Source organism: Panulirus ornatus, chromosome 9, assembly GCF_036320965.1.
Source record: "Panulirus ornatus isolate Po-2019 chromosome 9, ASM3632096v1, whole genome shotgun sequence".
Lineage (NCBI taxonomy): Eukaryota > Metazoa > Arthropoda > Malacostraca > Decapoda > Palinuridae > Panulirus > Panulirus ornatus.
This window is the reverse complement of record NC_092232.1, coordinates 17,499,284-17,507,417: the sequence shown is the minus strand read 5'-3', so window position 1 is coordinate 17,507,417 and position 8,134 is coordinate 17,499,284. Positions and strand designations below refer to the sequence as shown.

At 42.7% G+C, this 8,134-nt stretch overlaps 1 protein-coding gene across 3 annotated transcripts in view; it reads left to right on the top strand.

The window, feature by feature from the left end:
* Positions 1-205: 205 nt before the first annotated feature.
* LOC139750238 (uncharacterized) overlaps positions 206-8,134 on the top strand; it is a 568,158-nt gene continuing 560,229 nt past the window's right edge. For all 3 annotated transcript variants that reach the window (XM_071664740.1, XM_071664738.1, XM_071664736.1), the window contains exon 1: positions 206-1,119. The gene's annotated coding sequence lies outside the window, so the exon portion shown is untranslated. The remainder of the gene's footprint in view (positions 1,120-8,134) is intronic.

The following is an 8,134-nucleotide window of genomic DNA, read 5'->3' as shown; positions in this document are numbered from 1 at the left end:
TTTTTTGGTAATGATGATAAACAGTGGTAGAGAGATGGTAGTGTTTGTGGTTATGGTGATGGAGGCAGCAACAGCAGCACCGGTGGTTGTGTGGTAGACGCCAAGCTGGACAGCTGGAGGGGGTAGGAGTGTAGTAGTGGCAGGCAGTGTGGTGGTGGTGGTGGTGGTGATGGTGGTGGTGGTGGAGGTGGCGGCGGCAGAGGCTGCCAGTGTCGCCCAGACTCTCGAAAGAGCAGTACGCATCGCTCGCTCGCTCTCTCGCTCCCGCCCCCTCTTGGCGGCCAAGGTGCCCAGCTGCTGACCGCTCGTGTATGTCCGCTGGGTCGGTCCAGGACCCGTCTGACGCGCCCCTGGCTGACACACCCTGACCATCGCCTGCTGACACACGTGGCTGGCTTTTGACTCTCCATGACAATTCTTCCATAGGGTTTTTTTTTTTCCCCCCCCCCAGCATACTTCTCACAGCAACCCCCCCAATGGACTCGCTTCGAGTTCGTTCTTTTGCATCACAAAAACTCCATCCAAAACTTGTGTCCTGACTGGCATCTCTTCTGGAAAGTGTGACATTATTGCGTCATCAGTTTCTCTTTATGCTCTGCTCCAGTCATCATCACCCATTGCGTGCTCTTCCCAAGAATTACATGCAGTTCATTAGTACAGTCCAGAGTCTTCTACCTAACGACAGTAGTCGGTGCAAGCCTGGGAGCACGACGCCCCACGGTGCCTCGAAACATCCAAGAAAATGTAGGTGTTTGATCATGAATATAAAAGACTTTTCGTATCGATAAACCAACAAACAAAAAAATAAAAAAAAAAAAGACATTGCAAGGACTATTTTCAAAAAGGGAAATTTACTCGAATATATATATATATAGTGCGAGACGCAGGTAGTGATGAAATAAAAAAAAAAAGGGGGCGGTGGGTGGGTGGTGAGCCGTGAGTGTCGCATGGTGAGTGTGAGTGTGTGTGTGTGTAAAGCATCACCGGTCGCTGGAGGAGGAGGAGGAGGAGGAGGTAGGTGGACCTGCCTATCTTCCCTCGCCGGACACGTCGACTCATCCAGAGGACCTCAGCGGCGGTGAAAGGGAGCCAAAGAAGACGCTCTGCATTTCCCATCAGGTAAATTAAAAAAAAAGATTTAAAGTTTTTTAATTCGTGTTAATAGGAAGAGGGGCTGAGGGGCCAATATTCTTCTAATTCTCTCTCTCTCTCTCTCTCTCTCTCTCTCTCTCTCTCTCTCTCTCTCTCTCTCTCTCTCTCTCTCTCTCTCTCTCTCTCTCTCGAGCCACGTCTCTGCGCGAGTCACTATAGGACCTCTTATTATCAATTTCCTAATTGATGATACTATACCTTCGTTTACGTGCCTATTATTGTTGCTATAGCGCGAGTGTACTGCGTGAGTACCATCATTACGGTATGACTGTATGTAAAGTACAAGAGAGTGTTGGTGTACAGACGAAGAGATCGTGGAACGTAAACTTTTGAGTCTGTTTATCCACTGCTGCTTCATGACCAGGCCTAACCACTGCAGCACCTAACCACACACCACACCTAGTGCACAAAGCTACACAAAGCACATGCGATACGAGTAAAAGCCTATCATCCAATTATACGTTCAACCCAGCATTAACAACCGTACATGCAACATTTTTAATGCCCGTGATTTAGAACTAGCCAAACTTGACTTTGCATGACTGGTGAACCCTTATCCCCCTTCCCCCAACACCCTATGCAACATTTGCCAAACCACGTTATGCAACACTTGCCAAACCCCCTCACGCAACACCTGCTAAACACTATCATGCAGCACTCGCCAAACTCCATAATGCCACATTAAACCTCTTTTATGCAATACTCACCAAACTCCATCATGCAGTACTTTATGTACCCAACCATGCATCACTCGCCATACCCCCATCATGTAACACTCGTCAAACCCCATCATGCAACACTCGTCAAACCCCACCACGCACCAATTGCCAAAATGTACCTTGCAACACTTGCTATATCCCATCATACAACACTCGCCATACCCCATCATGCAACACTCGCCATATCCCATCATGTAACACTAACCATACCCCATTATGCCGAACTCGCCAAATCCCACCATGCAACGCTTACCGTGCCTCATCATCCAACACTCACCCTTCCCCATCATGCAACACTCGCCAAACCTCATCATGCAAAACCCACCATACCTTATCATGCAACACCCACCAAACCCTATCATGCAACACACCTAATCACATCATGCAACACACCGTACAACGAACCATCTCGGACCATACCCCATCATGCAGTTGTAGTTGAACACCACTCAACACTGGTCAGATCCATTCACTGAACTCTTACCAGTTCCACCATCTAGTGGTATATTTCCACAGTGAGCCATGTTGGCGAAACCCACCTTGATCATCACGGATCAAACAGTGATATGTATCACTGGTCAAGACCAATTATCCAACACTGGCCCGTACCTCATCATGCAACACTGGTCAAGGTTACCATCTAACACTAGACCATAGCCAGTCGTGTATTGCGAGGCAAAACTCACAGCGCAACACACCATGTAAAATAAACTGTTTTTCACCCACCATTATGAAACGCAGGATAGACCCTGTCATGCAACATTCCCTCATTCAGGGACCGATTACGTAACCCTAAACAAAGTTTATCATGCAAAATTTTCTCGATTAAAAAAGAAAATGAGAAAAACTTATGAAACAGTGGCAGATTCCACTAGGCAACACAGCCATGATCGAAACCCGTTGCTAACTGCGAGCCACCCTTCCGAGTTCGCGGAGCGTGCAACACTTCTGTGGTCACAACCTCATTATGAAACGTTGGTCAGTACCCAGTTTTGGCTACCCGGCCGCACACTCACACCCCCATCAACGAAACAGTCTCGCCCTATCCACGCAGCAGCACCACCACCACCTCATAACCCAGACCACACACCACCCCCCCATCATGCAATATTACCTCGTTCCGAAAACGCTAGCCCAAATCAGTCACGTTCGAGACCCCGTCATGGAACACTGCGACGACCAGTACCTCCCGAGGAGCAGCAACCACATCACATGGGTGTAAAACCTGACCATGCGACGACGCTCCCTCCTCACTATCATGCACCATCGCCTCAGATTAGCCTTAGAGTGAGGGACTTCGTTCATGATTTTCTCTCTTCATCAGCATAAGATACTCCTCACTGACAGGCACTGATAACAGCCCCTTTATCCCCACAGATAAGAGCCATTACTCCGCAGCTGTTACAGCCACTCAGTAATAAAATGACAATATACCGACAAACAACGCCGCGATATGTAAAGAAGGGCAACTTCTTATGCTTAATAACGGAATACCTTTCGTCTCCATATATTCTGGGCTTTGCAATATCTGTAGCTTTATATTTTGGCGAAAATGCTCTTCGAGATGAAAAGGTCGCCACATATTATCATATACACGACCCAGACGAACATTTCTAAGATTCCAATTCCTTGTATTACACATTCCACGCGAGCGTAACACAACTTTTTTTTTCTCTAGGTGAATCGATGTGATCCCTCTAGAACAGATTCATCACGCGATGGTGTAACGGTTTATATATATATATATATATATATATATATATATATATATATATATATATAGAGAGAGAGAGAGAGAGAGAGAGAGAGAGAGAGAGAGAGAGAGAGAGAGAGAGAGAGAGAGAGGGTCCATCACTGCTGAGGACAATAAATATAATCATTTTATAACAGTTGCTGTCCATAGGTTGACTTTTTCTTTTTTTTCCCACATTACTTCTGTTATCAACAGCCTTTTCTTTCCATTCCTCTGTCGACGGATACGAATCGTTTAACCGAATATATAGATCTTGTCTCTCGGATAGTGGGGAGGAGAGAGGAGGAAAGTCTCTGTTTGTTTATAGTTCGGAGTAATCTAATAGATTTTTTACTTTGTTTCCATATGACTTTGAAGTCAGAAACCTTTCCATTAATACATCTTGTAGATGTAGTTAGGAAAATTGTATACGTAGAATGATAATGTCCAGTTGTGCGAAATGGACGTGTTTTATCTTGAAATTTATCAGCTGCAAATTTATCATGATTTTTAGAAGTCTTGAAATTTATCAGCTGCAAATTTATCATGATTTTTAGAAGTTTTGAAATATATCAGCTGCAAATTTATCATGATTTTTAGAAGTCTTGAAATTTATCAGCTGCAAATTTATCATGATTTTTAGAAGTCTTGAAATTTATCAGCTGCAAATTTATCATGATTTTTAGAAGTCTTGAAATTTATCAGCTGCAAATTTATCATGATTTTTAAAATTCAGTAGAAACTACGAGACGACATCGCTTCTGTTCCGTGTCAAGGTATCACAAAGTATACGTTTAAAAGGTCGTTAAAATGACGTTATTTCGATAACGAAAGGCAAGTGTTCATATGATTTGATCCTGGACAGTTCAGTACCCCCTGGTGTGTGTGCGTGTGTCTGTGGCTGTGTGTGTGTGTGAAGTTGAAGTTTAAGTGCAAATTAGTTCTCGGTACCACCTTTTATTCTCAGCTAATACGATTCACACTTCATTAATATTTGCTAAGCAATATGCGAAATTGCAATGAGCTCCTAAACAATTGCAGTGAGATCAGTCTTTATCTGAATTATTAATTGTAATCATCTACCTGTACCCAGAAAGAGGGAGATCAGGCGTATAAAATGTTGCTTCATAAAAGAATGAGGTGTAATATTCAAATGATAGTTTCGCCATCATATTAAATGATACTATCTTAATTAAACTGCTTATCATGGGGTGAAAATACTATTTTTTTTTATAACAATATGAAACAGGGGTAACGTTTTCATTTTTTCTTATAAACCAGGGGTAACATTTTCATTTTTTTTTCTTATCACATTAAGGATGGAAGAGTGCGTAATTCTTTTCTTTTTTCTCTTTATTTTTTTCATGGGAGCGTCCGTCTCTGATTCATTTTCGGAAGTTCGTAGGAAACTAAATGGTGAACATACAAAACCACATTTCTACAAAGTCAGAAATTTGCATAAGATTATTGTGACGTAAATTACATTGTGGAAAAAGCTCCTTTTCTTGAGCTAGTTCTTTTTGGTCTTCGAAAGGATTCATTTAAGAAGAATCGTAAACTAGATTACAAAACAGAGACTTTTGTTATCATGTGGGCAGTATAAGATCCGTCTGTCTGTCTTTTCCATGTATGAATGGTACATCACGCCTAAGTCTCACTTTGGTTCTAAGGGTGATGTAAATGCAAGTCTTGGTGTTACCTAAGACCTCTTTTTAAATGCTCCTGCTGCTCAAGGCTGTACTACTACCAGTTGCAGGGAAGTGTAAACTCCTTTCCTTGGTGTATACCTGTTGCAATCTTCGGAGGTTCTTCACTCCCACATCCCGGGCGGGACTCGGGCTGTTAGATTAGGTTGTTGGTCGACCAAGTTCTTTTGGAAGCCGCAGCCCTCAGCCCTGCATGACCCCCACAGCCCGGCTAATCTGGTACACTTTGTACATACTTGTCCAGTGCATTCTTGGACTTCTCTATTGTGCATCCCTTCGTGTTTCTAATGGTAGCTGGCAAGGTGTTGAAGGGTCTTGGGCCTCGGATGTTTAAGGTGTTCTTTCGTTTTGTGCATATTGCACCTTTGGATTTCAGGGTAATACTGTAGACACGTCTTCCATACCTGTAGTGCCAGTAAGATGTTATTTCCTAATGTAAGTTTTGAACCATGCCTTCCGAATACAGATGATGCGTTTCAGGACGTATAGCCTGAGATTTCAACCGATCCCTGTGATTTAGGCCTTATAATAGCCACATCAATATAGGCTGTGATAGATCTCTGAACATTTTTTGATTCCGTTGTTTTGCACGCTTCTTAGGGTGTTATAAAACAATATTCAGTTCGTGAAAGAATCTGTGCTTTGAATAGTACTAACACTTGAAGGTCCGCAGGATCCTGCCTGCCATCCTTCTGCATGAAGCAACCGTTGTTTTGTTGTGTTTGCTGAAGGTAAGGTCGTTAGACAATATTACTCCGAGGTCTTCCGCATTATTCAAACGGTTTATGATAGCACCCGTGTCCGTCTGATATTCTATGTTTTCTTTATTTTACACATAGTGGAAGAATTGGAAAATTATGCTCTTTTCGGTTGCCCATTTAAAGACTTCGTGTATGTCTCCCTATAGCCTTTCCGCATCCTCTATGGATGTGATTTTCAGACTTATTCTTGCATCATCTGCAAAGGATGATATGAATCTGTGGATCGTGACTGATATAAGAATATGTAACAGCAGGGGTTCAAGTACACTTCCTTGAGGGACTGAGCTTTGTACTGTAGAGCCGCTGTAGATGGCATGGTTTACAACTACGTGTTGCGGTCCGTTGGTTAAAAAAGTAGTATATCCATCTCCCAGTTTTTCCGTTTGTTCCCATCTTTCGTATTGTGTGTGTGCTGCGACGTCGTGGTCACATTTCTCAAATGCGCTTGCAAAAGTCCTGTGTAAATCACATCAGCATTCTCTTTGTTTTACAAAACTGTATAATTGTCCTTCCATAATGGCCAAGCAGTTGAGAGAGGCAACAGCTTCCTGCCCTGAAACCATGTTGTCGTAAGTTATGTAGATTGTTCACATCCATAAATCCCCTCAGCTTGCCTCTAGGACTCTTCAGAAGGTCTTAGTGAAGTGCTATGTTAATGCTATCGGTCGAAAGTTTTTTTTTTTGGACCTCATTTGCTTCCACCTTTGGAGTGAGACGTTCTTTAACGAGACTGTCCTCCCAGTGGTACAGGCATCCAATGATGACTTTTCACTTGCTGTGTAAATCTCAAGTAGGCGGAATCCGGTAACACTCGTGTCATATTTTTTAGGAGAAAAAATAGATCAGAGGTTTGGTAAGTATTTGAATGGACCCAGTGGCAAACTTTGTCCACACACACACACACACACACACACACACACACACACACACATATAAGGTTAAGAGACGATGGACAACATGAGTGTAAACTCTGTCCCTCTAACACACACACTGAAATCGCTTACAAACACTTATGGCGATAATATCATATCCCTTTGGTAATAAATTCAGTACAGACTTCTGTGGTGTCGTGGTTAGCAGTTTTCACCCTGAGGAGTTCACGGGCCGCCCAGGGATCGAGTCCACATAGGTTCGAACTTTTGTCGTGGCAGCTGATCCACAGTTTACCCAGCTGTTCATCATCCCCATGGACTGGTCGATTTAGTGGTTATCTGATTTGGTCAGGATATATATATATATATATATATATATATATATATATATATATATATATATATATATATATATATATACAGTATAGTGCATTAATGAAATGGCCTTAAGGCATTTGATTGCCCGTGCCGTCTAGCTAACATCAAGAAGTTATATACTTAAGTAATCCTTTTCTCTTTTCATTTAAGCAAAGTATAGCTAATAAAACAGACAATGACGAGTTAAGAATAATGAAAGAAAAAGTTTCATTCTTTGAAACGTGTCGATATCATCGCTACTAGCAGCCCCTGGAGACACCGTCCGACCAAGAGTTCCATTTCCACGAATACTATAAGACGGAACCAATTCTCCTGGAAACCCCTCACAAGCTACATCCCAAACTTGCAACAGGATTACCTTGTGGTCTTGTGTCTCCTCTTTTCATTATCTTCTGCCACTGGTTGTACACAAGAGGACACCAACTGTGTGGGTAAATTCAACGTTTGCATCGGGAAAGCTAATCCTGTGGCTGACTATTTTCTTTTTTCGTTTCCATCTGGAAATAGTGGAGGAATTCCGCGGCCATTGTTAGAGCATCAGACTCCGTGTTGCGCTCAATTGAAAAATGCTGTTTTATCACCAGCCCAGCTTGTATACACTGAGGTTGACATGCACGTTGGGAATGAGGAGATTTTGTGTTTATCTTCGCCCTTTTCTTTCCAGCAATAACATGTTGTGGTTCATGGATATTCCCTATCACACAATTCATATGTGATCTATGAGGTAATGGCATGATGTGTGATTTCATATCAACGCCTGCAACCTGGTGTTATTGGTATCACACGCACGGTCTATTTCGATCGCGGGCTCAAA